This window comes from Staurois parvus, unplaced genomic scaffold (assembly GCF_062004578.1).
Source record: "Staurois parvus isolate SC_StPar_1 unplaced genomic scaffold, SC_StPar_1.0 ptg000682l, whole genome shotgun sequence".
NCBI lineage: Eukaryota > Metazoa > Chordata > Amphibia > Anura > Ranidae > Staurois > Staurois parvus.
In genome coordinates this window covers 12,415,060-12,428,934 of record NW_028318478.1, presented here as the reverse complement: position 1 = coordinate 12,428,934, position 13,875 = coordinate 12,415,060, and the positions used below count along the sequence as shown (strand labels likewise).

The following is a 13,875-nucleotide window of genomic DNA, read 5'->3' as shown; positions in this document are numbered from 1 at the left end:
GCCTGAGAATGACAACTTCAGTGCATGACAGCTGAGAATAAACAAAGGGCAGGGTCTCCCTGGTGATATCATTGACCAAATATGAACATGATCTAGGGCCTGACATAATCTCCCTTACATCCAGGTGTGCCCAGTAGAGCCCCCCCTTACACGTCCTTGGTTGGTAAGATGATAGTAGTCCTTGCACCCAACCATGGTGAGGGAAGTGAGGGAAAACTCCACTACAGTGAATTTCTTGGAACAAAAAGAACAATGCAAAGTTACAACATGTTTTTTTTCCTCTGCACAACTTTATATTTTAGTGTAGTGATCAGGTCAGGGACCATGCAAGGAAATGGCGATGAACTGTCACAAGTCCACTGTATGTTGGTATTGTTGACAAAGTGTGCTCCTTTTCACAGGCCTGACCCAGGGTGAGGGTATTTGAGACACTGGCAGGCAGGATCATGGATGGTGTGTATTTGCAAACTAGATTTCTCACATAAAAATTGGGAGAGGCTATAGAGTTATTGGCTAGTGTGGAGAAAACAAACTTTTTTTGTTATATCAGAATCTAGAAGTTCTGTTCTGGGTTCACAGCCCAGAGACTTTTAGAACTTTGGGTACAATAAAGCCTCCATTCCTAGGTCCACATCTTACCTGGTAGAAAAGCAGCACCATCCAAGTGCAGCATATAAAATCAACATGTTTATTCTAAAGTAGAAAACTTACAAGGAAAACACTTGTATCAGGCATGTAGCAAGCTCTCATTGTTGCAACCGTGTCTGGTCCGCTGAAGGGGCTACCATCCGTTTGGGCCACACTGGTGGTTCCCAGGGCTCCCCAGCTGGCAGGGGTCCACAAATGACAGTTGATGATGTAAGAACCCATCAGAGGAAACAGGAGGTATAGAACACATTCAGAACATGCGTGCACCTTCATCAAACCATGCAGCATGCTGGACAGCTGGGCGATATAGTCCACCAGCTCAGTTAGCCCTTATAAGCCCATTTAGACAGAGCCACTGCACATCCTGATGAACAAGCACGCATGCAAATGTGCACCACGCCTCCTGTTTCCTCCTCCGAGTTCTGCTGTCATCCATGGATCCACACCAGCCGGGGAGCCCTGGGAACCACTAGTGAGACCCAGACAGGCAGGAGTCCCTTTACAACAGACCAGATGCGGTTACACCAGTGAGAGCTTGCTAGATGCCTGATACAAGTGTTTTCCTTGTGAGTTTTCTACTTTAGAATAAACATGTTGCTTTTATATGCTGCACCTAGATGGTGCTCCTTTTCTTTTCTGTTTTGAACCCTTTCAGAGTTGCTTCTAGCTCCCCCAGCTGACAGCAGCTGCACAGCACTATATGGACTTATGTTGGACTTTTAATCATATTGCATTACCCATATCTTGTCCACTGGTTTCTATTTCCTAATTCCCTTATTCGCCACCCTCCCTTCCCATCTTACCTGGGAGCCAAATCTCAAACGTCATAACATTGTCATGTCATGTCCAGCACTGGGACTGATCATTTGATATTAACAGGTAGAACTTCCAAATTAAGGAGTCTTTCTACTGAAGTTACAATATTGCTTTGTCTCAGTATCCAGAAGCAGGTTGGGAAGTTTTCTAAAATATTTGCTATGTATAAAACTGACCTAGAAGGAAAGCTAACCTTTTTTTTAATCCAAGCAAAAGTGGCGTTTCAATTTAACTATACTATACATTAAAATTGCACATGTGTACATCAATGGGATTCAGCACATGTTCTAAAAGCATGACTTTATAATAATACAATTCAAAATAGTAAAAAAAAATCTCCATATTGTGTTTCACAAACATTAAGAAAATATTAAATCCTGAAGCATTATATGATTTTAAATATGAAGCACAAAAAAAAAAAAAAGCTTTTAAAATGTCAAATATAAACACAGGTGACGGTAAAGTATGTTCAAATTCATATCTTCCGAACCAAAAGAATTATGCATATATACAATTTGTCTACCAATTTTTGGCTTCTAATATTCAGATTGGAAACAACACAAAATAAAAGTGAACATTAGAGATTGGTTGTTCCATGGTTTTATTATTCACTGAATCAGGAAGAACTTATTGATCTATCACATCATAAAATGATTTGCCTGTCAATGGCAATGAATCAATGAAATTAAATGACCAATAAATGTTTCTAAATAGAATCTCAAACTGAGAATATGATCCTTGGACCTTTAGCAGTCCAATAAAAGTGGCATAGTTCTGCTGAGTCTGTCAGTGCCTGGATTAATAAAAATACTCCCTCTAATTCATTCACTTTAAATGATTATTGGCAGCATACAGACACACAACACTGTAGAGTGAAAACATTTATATGCAGCTTTCAGCTACAGAATCAGATATTTAAATAAAAGGCACTAGAACTGTGAATTTTTCATAATGGATTACTTATCAAAGGCAGTATCGATTTTACACAAAAAGCAATTTTTGCACTGTTTGACAACACTGCTATATTTCTGCATGTTTAAAATATAATCTAAAGTATAGTTTTCGGTGCATTCCCCTAAGGCTAGGTTCACACTATCACTGGTATGGAAATGCATGTAAATTGCAGAGGTTCTTACACCTGGAGCCAAAACACACTGCTTTGTAGCAGACACCTGGAGGTGCCAAGAATACTTAATTGCACCACCACACAACAGAAAGCATTGCACATTTGGGTGAAACTACATGGTGTCAAAGTACACAGGTACAGCAGCTCATTCAAGTGAATGAGCTGCTGTGCCTACACAAACGGGAGCCACACCACCCTCAACTGTGTGAACCTAGCCTAACAGGGCAGTTAAAGGTTACTCTGTTAGCAATATGTTTAAAATCCAATGTGGTTCACATGTGTTTATAACGCATGCTGCTGTACTGTGCTGCCACTTAGTACTAAGATCCCATGATTTGTAGTTCCAATTTTGTTGTGTACTGCTGGAGCCCTAGTTTCCCTGAACATCTACACAGATACTTATCCAGTCATGCAACCTGAATGAATGAGCTTGTCAAGCCAAAACAAACTACCATGCTCAGGAGTCGTCTGATAAAGCAGACATAGCATGGATGTAATTTAAATTAATCTACCAAATTAATGGATCACAGGGGCTCACTGACCATTTGGAAACTCGGGCACCGCCCGAGGGCCCGGGGTCAGTAGGGGGCCCCATGAGATGCCCCTGGTACCTTTTTTATAGGGTTTTTGAGTCTGGGCAAGGACATAGGGGCCCCATGATCCCCTTTTGCCCGGGGGCCCCATGAGTTGTCAGTCTGCCCCTGATGGATCATACAAAATGGATAAAAAATAAACTAATAGCACCAAATAAGAAATAAGGGATGAAAATAGTGGAAAACAATGATTGGTGAATGACAATACAAATGATATGCACCAACAGTATTAAAAGGTTTGCATAGGATAGTCCAGAGTGCTAAACATAGCTAAAACTAGGAGCTGCAACTAGAATACTACAGAGGACACTCACTTTCCAACTATTTGAAAAAAAAACAAAAGAAACAATAGTGCAATCCCATAGTGTAGCATTAAAAAATAAATGACAATTTATTGACTCCCTGCAAGTCGCATCCTTACAGTACTGCCTTCTCCAAGATGTTTTTAAAGTGTAGGATAGTCCATTTACATACAGGCTGATGAAGGGCTTCGAAACATGTCGCAAAACTATAGCTCATGTGTCAACAATGATGTTGGGGATTCCTGGGTTGAACTCCAGATGCAGATGCAGTGACAGCGGCTTCCTTCATCTTTAACACTCTTCATCCCCAGCTGGACACCAAAGCTGGCGGTTCTCTGGCTGCCCCTTGGATATTTCTGGCTTTCACATTTATGTCAGGTCCTACAAATGTGTACTTTTGTGAGTTTTTCAATAAATTGTAAGCTATTTTTTAATGCTACACTATGGGTTTCTGCTGTTCTTTCTTTTGTTTTCTTTAAAGGTAGGGCATTAGGCATTCCCTCTTCCTTCCAACATACCCCCCAATGCTGAAAGGCATGTGACCTGGCTGGTACCATAAAGTAGGCCTCCCTTTCTTGGCCAACCAGGCTGCATGCCTGGATATGGGTCTTGGTGGGATTTAAGGTGGGACCTGCACACCATTTTATTTCTGAAAGCACTACATCATACTAGTTCACAAAACCACATGTAGCTTCAAGGCATCCTCCAAGCATGTTCTTGAAGTTGTGCATTTTCATTGTTGCCCTTTATTTGCTATCACACATAACAATACTACACCTATACTGGATAGAAAAGGTGAAAAAAATATATTATATTGTGTACTTTATACAAAAGATGAATGAAAGGATAACGTACCCTGATATTTTTTTACATTTTTTTCTAATGTTCTTGGAGAACACTACATTTATATGCAAGAAGAAATACTGTATATGTGAACCAGTATTTCTTCATCTCAATGTAACTTATATGCAGCTTCAAAAATATCTCATGCGCCATTGCAAATGAAATAAAATTAAGCAGTTGTAAAGATTTAAACTTACAGCCCCCACCCAAGTTTTCTGCGAAGGCTTTTATTCATCCAGGTCATGATCTAGTTAGTAGTAGTTAGTCACTGGACTTGTTCAGTAATGCTGAACACATTTTACCACTTATCCAAGTGACTTCCTCCATGCTAATGGTTGTCTGCAATGTACCACAACATTTAAAGTCACAAGAGTAACTCAGTGATGTTTATCCAAACACCGTGGTGTAATGAAGTATGTGAAAAAAGCTGCTGATTGTCTAAGAACATGACACCTGCATCATGCCACCACAGTGATTATATTAAGTTGACTGAGTTCCCCATGTGGCTATAAATGCTGGGATATATTCCTGATACTCAGTGCAACCGAGGAAACTACTTAGATGATCTTCTAACGTATCTGAAATTCAATGGAAGCCTTTTGGCTAAAATCAAGTGTAGTATCTGTTCTTATCAATGTCCAGTGGGGGTGCTCCGCCATCATTCTTGCTTTTTGGTGAGGATGGCTGGCTATTTAGTACCCCTGCTGGCATGAAGGGGACTCTGAAGGTTAATACCGGCTGGAAGAGAAACTGAGGTGCCAACAGGCTGTTGGGGCCCGGGAGTAATTCTCCTGGGAAAACTGGAGCGGCCCAGTTCCTCCTGTTTCTAATGGGTCTACATTGTCTGACCGGGGGCTGGGGAGGCAGAGAGTGTGCAAAGCAGTGCCACCTAAGAGTGGTTTAGTTTTTTCGCACCTCCGTAGATGGAAAAAAAAATCTTTTATTATTAAATAGAACATAATAGCACAATAAACACAAAATAGGAATTGTACTCACAACAACAGTAGTATATATTTGCCTTATTAGGCAATCACATTAGTAATCAGTCCAGTGATCCACCACTCTCAGAAGGGGGATGAGGCAGTGCCTCTGGCTATGACAGGAGCTGCTTGTCAGTAGCTGTGTATACAATGGATACCAGATACTGCTCTCAGTGTTGACATGGACACCATCAGGAAACACTGCTCTCCTGCACCCTAGCAATGGTCAGAACTTGTTTCAAGGAAGACCTCTTCTTTCTCAGCTCCTCAACATGGATGAGTGGTGAAAATCTCTCAACGTTACAAAACAAAGTCAGTTGAATGTGACTAACAACTAATAGCTGCTCCCCAGGTCAGCTGTCTTGTTATGCCTCCTTATTACCTTGACTGGTTACCCTTATTATCCCAATGACAAGATCAGACATCACAGCCAAAAAAAGTCATGGAATGGCTGAAAGAAACACTTCCGAATACTTTACTGACCAGGGCCGGATCCAGCCGGTCTGATCTGGGGGCGCAGTAAAAAATGTCAAGGGAGCAGGAGATGAAATGTTAGCAGGACAGTATACAGAAACAGGAATCAGTAGAGTAGAGCAGAGTACGATTGATTAGCAGGACAATGTCAAATGTGTGGATGGGAGAATCAAGTCTTTTTTTTTTTTCTCCCTATACATCCGTATCTCTAAAAATCCCACCTTACATCAGTGTCCTACTTTACATCAGATTATCGCCCCTTACATCAGAGTCTGGCAGAGTTCCCCCTTATATCTTACCTTCACTGGGTGGCCGATGTGAAAAGGCCTTAAAAAAATTCCTTTGTTTCTGGCTCTGAATTGTGCATGCAGGTATGCAGTGAATTGCCTGGCTAAGCCTAAACTGGTATGGTGAGGCATGTGAATATAAGCCCGATAAAAAACATGATGTCACTGTGTAGGTGCACATCTGGACCTGCCCTGCTGCCTGTTCTGAGGCTGAGCCCGGAAGTACTCTAATAGGCTGGTTCCGGAACTGTGCATGAGCAGCTCAGAGCTGACGGCAAGGTGATTTTTTTTACAGGCACTTTTTTCCAGTTCACGGACATTTATGGACAGGGTAAAAGTGCCTGTTTTTAACAAACTGTCTGTAAATTTACAGATGGTTGGCAACACAGGGCTGGGGGTGTTCAAATGCTGCCACTGTGATAATTTGTTTCCTGTCCATTACAGAAATTATACCCTCAGTTGCTTTCTGAGGACACAATGCCTGCTTAGTGCATTCCATTTAAGTGAATGTAGCTGCTCTGTATGTACCCCACGCGTTTGCAGTGCACTAGTGTTTTAAAGCAGGTGGTGAGAAGGTGATACAACACCTCCTCACTGCCTGCCAAATGTTCTCTTAAAAGCAATCTGAGATTAAAAAAAAAACAAGCCCCTAAAGGGATGCTCAGACTTGCCAGGACGGCGCTAAAACAAAGGAATCACAAACTTGAAAAAATCCCATCAGTTTATCCAACTAGAAGATTGTCAGCAATCCCCCAGTAATGATAAAGTTGTCCCTGAGTGCTACCTGGACATGAACAAGGAGAAGGGGGGGAGTCAGATGGGGGAGAGAAGGGAAGGAGATGGAAATGGAGATGGAGATGGGTTCAGTTACAGTGCAGAGCTCAGTTCACTCAGCCCAGGCTAGTCTGATGGCTCAGGTAGAGGAATCAATGTTGCAACCACCATGCAGTTGCCAGCTATAGTGCTTCATATTTCCCACCCCCACATTTTCAGGCACAGCACTGGCCAGGAATAGGACTGTGGGTGGGACAGACATGAGGAGAGGGGTGGGAGGAGGCGGTCCTCCATCTCTTCTCTCTGTGCAGGGAAGGGGGAGTGCTGGCTGGGCTGTGTGAGGGTGTCACAGACACTCAATCTTGAGAGATGCAGCCAGCAGCTTCAGAAAGCTTCTCCTGATAGACGGCATGCATGGGTTGGCTGGGAGACTCAAATGAAATCTGGGGGGGCCCATAGCCCACTCCAGCTATACAAAGTAAATAGAATTAATTTTATAAAATATCTAATTTTTTAAATAGTTTTGTAGGCAATGTAGTACAAAATATAATGCCAACGAGAGCAACAGCAGGAGCCAGGAGCAGGTTATGTGTATTGGGAATAACTAGAGCCTCAAAGTTCAGTTATCCAAAGAAGCAATGTTAATACCATAGCCCATTACCACATTACGCAAGATACAGCAAGTCACCATTTTTGTGAAAGGAACCAAAATTCTCCTCCCTCTAATTGTTACTAAGACTTCATAGCTGAAAAGGTACCTATATTTTAAGCTCACTACTATCACTGATAAGAGGTTGATCATTGCTTACTTTGCACAACTTCAGGCCTTTTTGCACAAAACACAACCAGTGGCTGGAGAGCTACAATTTAATTTGTGTAAGGTGTGGGGGGTAATTCCCATTTGCAAAGGCCAGACAAGGTTTGGGCAAGAATTTTCTCCCTGGCTCCTTCTATTGTTTTGAATTGAAAGATATCAGACAGAAGGGTGCCAAAAGGGTCATGCATTGAGCAAATTTCAGCCGATTCATCAGGAGCCAGCCATCATTTGCTCGATTTATGATCAGCTTAAGTCCCGGCTGCATGACAGACAGTCTCCTCACACAGGCAGAGGAGAACACAGCACATGCCGCAGACCCCAGGCTCAAGGCACCTCTGTACCCAGGAGACCCAGGTGAGTCCTCTCCTCCCGTCACCATCCACAAGCAGTCCTGCTAAATACAGACCAAGACTGGACAAGGACAACATCTCTGACATGCAGCCTTCATTCAAGCCGCACTTTTTACAAATACAGTACCTCTCCATCTTTAATTGATACCTTTCCTGCCTCTGACCAACCTATTACAGAAATCTCTATGAAAAATATGCTTCTTTCTCTGCAACAATCACTACACAATGATCTGACCGCAACATTATCCCAAATCTCAAACATGGTACAAAAACAAGATCACCGTATTCGCCACATTGAGAACAAAATGAGAGGGATGTTCACGGCCCACAATGACCTAATAGATGCACATGCAGACCATGAAACCGACATAGAAAAAATAAAACTTAAACTGGCAGATCTAGAAGACCGCTCCCGGCAGAACAACATCAAATTTTGCGGTATCCCTGAATCTATCTCTATGGACACCATAGTTCCCTATATCCAACAATTTATGAAGCACCTTATCCCTTCACTTTCAGACGTAGAACTTGCCATAAATCGCGCACACAGAATACCCAAGCCGTCATTTCTACCGGCCACAATACCCAGAGATACCTTAGCGCGTATACACTTCTACCACGTGAAGGAGAAATTTATGATAGCTGCTAGAAATTCTACCACACTCCCAGCATCTCAAACAAATATCAAATTATTTGCTGACCTCTCAAAAGCTACACTTCTCAGCCGCAAGAAGCTTGTTTCTATAACGAAAGCACTGTGGAACCACGGAATCAGATACCAATGGGGTTTGCCCATGAAACTCACTATCAAACATCAAGGAAGGTGACGATCAGAACATTGGAAGGAGGCACTGATCTCCTGAAAACCTTGAACATCATACCAGTGTACTCCCACCAACCCACCTCTAATCGTCCACAACAAATGGATGCAGAATGGACATGATCCAGATCCTACCCACTTCACCAACTGCCCAACAAGCTGGGCATTATTCCACAACTCGCTAAAGGCTGGCAGATGGCCCTTACCTGAACATCCTCAGACCCCACGTCTTCTTCCAGCATGACGTCTCTCTCGAGTCAAGCTTGTTCAAACCCTCCCGTTATTCAGTAGCAAAGTGTGCTACACATGTTACTTGTGCTTTTTACAAATGTTTTTTACCCTCCTTCCCCTCACATACCACCAGTCAAACATACCAGTCTTTCCTTTCTCGAAGACCTCCACCACACGATGAAAAATCTTCCTCAAACCAACGACCAAAGCAAGACCACAAATGCTTCTAATAGTCCACTGCCTACGACAGAAGAGAATCCACATTTCCTTAAGATCTCAGAAACAACTCCGCTACTCCACTCAATTCGTTAACACTCTACAAGATGCTTAATATATCATCTTTAAATGTCCATGGCCTCTACTCCCCTTAAAAGAGATCTTTACTTATGAAAGAAGCCCGCTACCTACAAGCGGACGTCCTCTTTCTACAAGAAACCCACTTTGCCTCCACCAAAATTCTTAAATTCGCTATACAACACTTCTCCTCAGTATATATGTTGACAAACCCTAAAAAGAAAAATGGTGTCATCACAGCCATAAGAAGCTCGCTCCAATTTCAATGCATATCAGAAACAGTGGACTCCCAAGGCCGCTATCACATCCTTATATGCAAAATCAACAAAATCCTATACACCCTGGTCAATGTCTATGGACCAAACGCCAACCAACTTCAGTTTTACAACAAACTCAACTCAATCATCTCCTTTCCAAAAAAAGCCAGACTACTCATCGGCGGGGACTTCAACATCATAGGCAATCCACTCCTGGACTCTTCCTCCAACAAATGCTCCTCTAAACACACTCTTAACGATTTTCTACACACTAACGATCTTTATGATGTTTGGTGATGCCATCATAGCACAGAAAAGGACTATACCTATTACTCTCCATCACACCTAAACTACTCCAGAATTGATTTTTTCATTATTCTTTTACAATTGAACTCCCGAGGAGTTCAATTGCAGAGAAACCAACAAATTGACAAACTTCTTGCCTGAATTAAATCAAAAAAAGGAAAAAACAAAAAATCCCCAGATCCCACAATTTCAGCCTCCCTCACGACAGAAAGAAACAAACTCAGATCCCTCTTATTATACAAATATGACCTCAATCTCCAAAAAATGAAAGCAAAATACTATTCCCTAAGTAACAAAGCCAATTCCCTACTAGCTAAAATGATCAAACAACAATGCATTAAATCCAAAATAACCGCAGTTCAACACCCAACCACCCATACCTTAACCACAAACCCACAAGAAATAGCCAATGCCTTTGCGAACTACTACCAACACCTACATAATCTCAAAAATGACCCTGATACTATCCAACCAACACTCACGTCAATACAACAATTCCTACACACAACTAAACTTCCTCAACTTTCTTCATCTCAACTTGACGCTATATCTAATCTGATCTCTCCCAAAGAAATAGAAATAGCTATCAAAACACTCCCACTCAATAAATCTCCAGGAAGTGATGGATATAAAAAAAAATTTTACAAACAATTTGCCCCTGACCTATCACCCTATCTGACCAAACTTTTTAACCATGCTGCCGCTACGGGAACATTCCCTAAAGACCATAATAACGACTATACCAAAATCTGGCAAAGACCCTCAATATGTCCAAAACTATAGACCCATATTCTTTCTCAATACGGACATAAAACTCTATGCAAAAATTATAGCTCGCAGACTCCTCCCGTACCCTCCCACTTTAATACACCCAGACCAAGTAGGATTCATCCCAGGCTGCCAAGCACCTGATGCCACCAGAAGAATTATCTCCCTTCTCCATAATCTAGAACTCACCAAACAACCCTCCCTACGTCTATCTTTGGATGCAGAAAAAGCATTTGACCGAATACATTGGCAATTTATGCAACTGACCCTACAAAAATTTGGCATCGCAGGATGGATGGTAACAGCCATTTTATCACTATACTCCCAACCCTCAGCTAGAATACTGACAGACAGAACATTATCAGACCCGTTCAATATTAAAAATGGTACTAGACAAGGCTGTCCCTTATCTCCCATAATATTCGCTCTTCTTATTGAACCCTTAGCCTCTAAACTTAGAGAAGACCTGACGTTTACTGGCATCACACACCTTAACTCAGAACATAAAATTAGCTTATTTGCAGATGACATCATACTCATGGTGACCAATACAACTAGATCCCTCCAAACGATTCGCACCCACCTCTGAAACTATTCGGATGTTTCCTATTACAAACTTAATGAACCCAAATCTTCAATACTGAATCTTCACACATTAACCCAAACCCAGTTACTACTTACCAAGCAATTCCCCTTTTCCTGGGAGAAAAACCATATCCCCTACCTAAGACTTAACCTTACTTCAACAACAGACCAATTATACCTTCTAAACCACAAGATACTCCTTGAAACCGTCCCCCAAGAAATTGTCACCCTTCGCACCTAAGGACTCTCTAAACTAGGCAGAGTAGCGACCTTAAAAATGTGTCTATTCTAAAATTATATACATATTTCGCACACTCCCTAATAACTTTTTCTCCAAATTACAGGCAATTCTTGCCAATTTCCTATGGAACTCCAAAAAACCCAGATGTACCACCAACCCTCTAATATGGCCAACATCTAAAGGAGGTGCGGGCTTCCCCCACCTAAAATCCTACTATAATGCTACCCTCCTAGACCAAATATATTTCTGGTGGCATCCGACAAGAGAAAAAATTTGGTCCACGATGGAAACTCTTCCACTTCTTCCACTTAAACCCCAAAATCTACTCCTAATTGCACCTTTACCCCGAAATGATCACTCTCTGAAGCACCCATGTATCCAAGCCGCCCTACAAGCCTGGTGCGAACTCCTAACCACTAAATACACTGACACCAAGCAAATCTTTACCCCAATTAACACATTACACTTTATTACGCCTTCTCTAGACCTAACCCAATAGGAAAAACAAGGTATAAATACTATAGCAGACCTCATTACGGGCCACACTCTAAATCCATTTCAGAATCTCCAAACCCAATTTAATCTACCTATCACTGAATACTTTACCTACTTGAGAATCGCTCACTGCATACAAACAAAAACTATACCCCAAACAACAAAGATCCCAAATACTGCCTACCACTTCTTTAACAAACCACAATACCCAGATAAGGGTATTTCCACTTTCTATACATACATATCGAACCTACAATTTGCCCTACAATCGACATCCCTATCAAACTGGGAGAAAATCCTTTCCGTACCCATTAATGCAAACTTATGGGAAAAAGCATTTGGCACTACCCATAAATCTTCCCGTTGTAGCTCACACTGGGAATCATACTTAAAAGTTCTCCACCAATGGTACCTAACTACTGTCAAATTATCTCTATACTACCAAAATTACTCCTCTTCTTGCTGGCGACACTGGGGTGACCTAGGTTCAACATTACACATATTATAGACCTGTAAATCAATCAGATCCTTTAGGAACAGTGCCTTTCAATTAATCTCCGAACTATCAAAAACACAGATAGTCACCAACCCCTCACTGGCACTCCTACACATCGGGATTGAAAAGTTTCCCCACGACACCCGCACTATCATTATCCATATTATTTATTTATCTATGGTACTTATATAGCTCCATCAATTTACGCAGCCCTCTACATATATATTGTAAATTCACATCAGTCCCTAACCCTCAAGGGGTGTACAATCTAAAGTCCCTAACTCACATTCATACATATACATACTAGGGACAATTTAGACAGGAGCCAATTAACCTACCAGCATGTCTTTGGAGTGTGGAAGGAAACCGGAGTACCCGGAGGAAACCCATGCAGTCACAGGGAGAACATGCAAACTCCAGGCAGGTGGTGCCATGGTTGGGATTCGAACCAATGACCCTAGTACTGCCAGGCAGAAGTGCTAACCATTTAGCCACTGTAATGCCCATATACTATTCGCAGCCAAAATCAATATTACCAGATTATGGAACACTACCACCACTCCTCCTTATCATCACTGATTAAAGATCTTAATCTCCAGTGTGAAATGAAAAAAGATCCGCCTTTAACAATTCCACTCAATACAAATTCAAATCTCAGTGGACTCTTTGGTCAAAAAATCCGAACTGCTCTGTAAAATTCTGATAGCGTAAGCACAAATTGAGTTGTGCACTAACTCTAGACTGGTACCCCTCCTCCGACCCCATTACTTATACCCCCTTCCTCTTCCTATCTCTCCTTCCCAATTCCTTCCCTGTTTAATACCCCCTCAATTCTCCCTACTTTCTACCAAGGTTCAATACGAAACTAAAGAATACCTCTAATATTGATGATTTATAAACCATAATCGACCCCAGCCAATTGGTGGGGTAAATGTTTTATACCATGATGTATTGACATGCTTACCTTTGAACCTAATATTCTTACTCTGTTATTCTCTCAAAAATATTGAAATATAAATTAGTTACATTTTAATCACAATTAAACTAATGATTCATAAAAGAATGCATGTTTGAGGTACTCAAAATTTCAGAATAATAGTATTTTCTATTAAGCTACTGATTTTTTAGATTTCTGCCATTTGATTTTTTCATATACTATAACTTAAATGCCAGTTGCAAAGTGGTTTACCTATAAAACAGCATGTAATTTGTGCACAGCATATACAAATAACTTGTAAAGCCTCATGAGCATGAAAGACATTTATGTCAATTCCAGAGGGTCTTAAAGGATGTAAAAGGGAATTCATCACACATGCTTTAACACACAATTACATCTTCTGAGACAAAATGTGAGCCTTTGGGCTGCATGTCG

The 13,875-nt window shown here is 41.4% G+C and overlaps 1 protein-coding gene across 2 annotated transcripts in view; it reads right to left on the bottom strand.

Moving 5' to 3' along the window:
- THSD4 (thrombospondin type 1 domain containing 4) overlaps positions 1 to 13,875 on the bottom strand; it is an 871,621-nt gene that overhangs the window by 83,855 nt on the left and 773,891 nt on the right. The window lies entirely within an intron of this gene.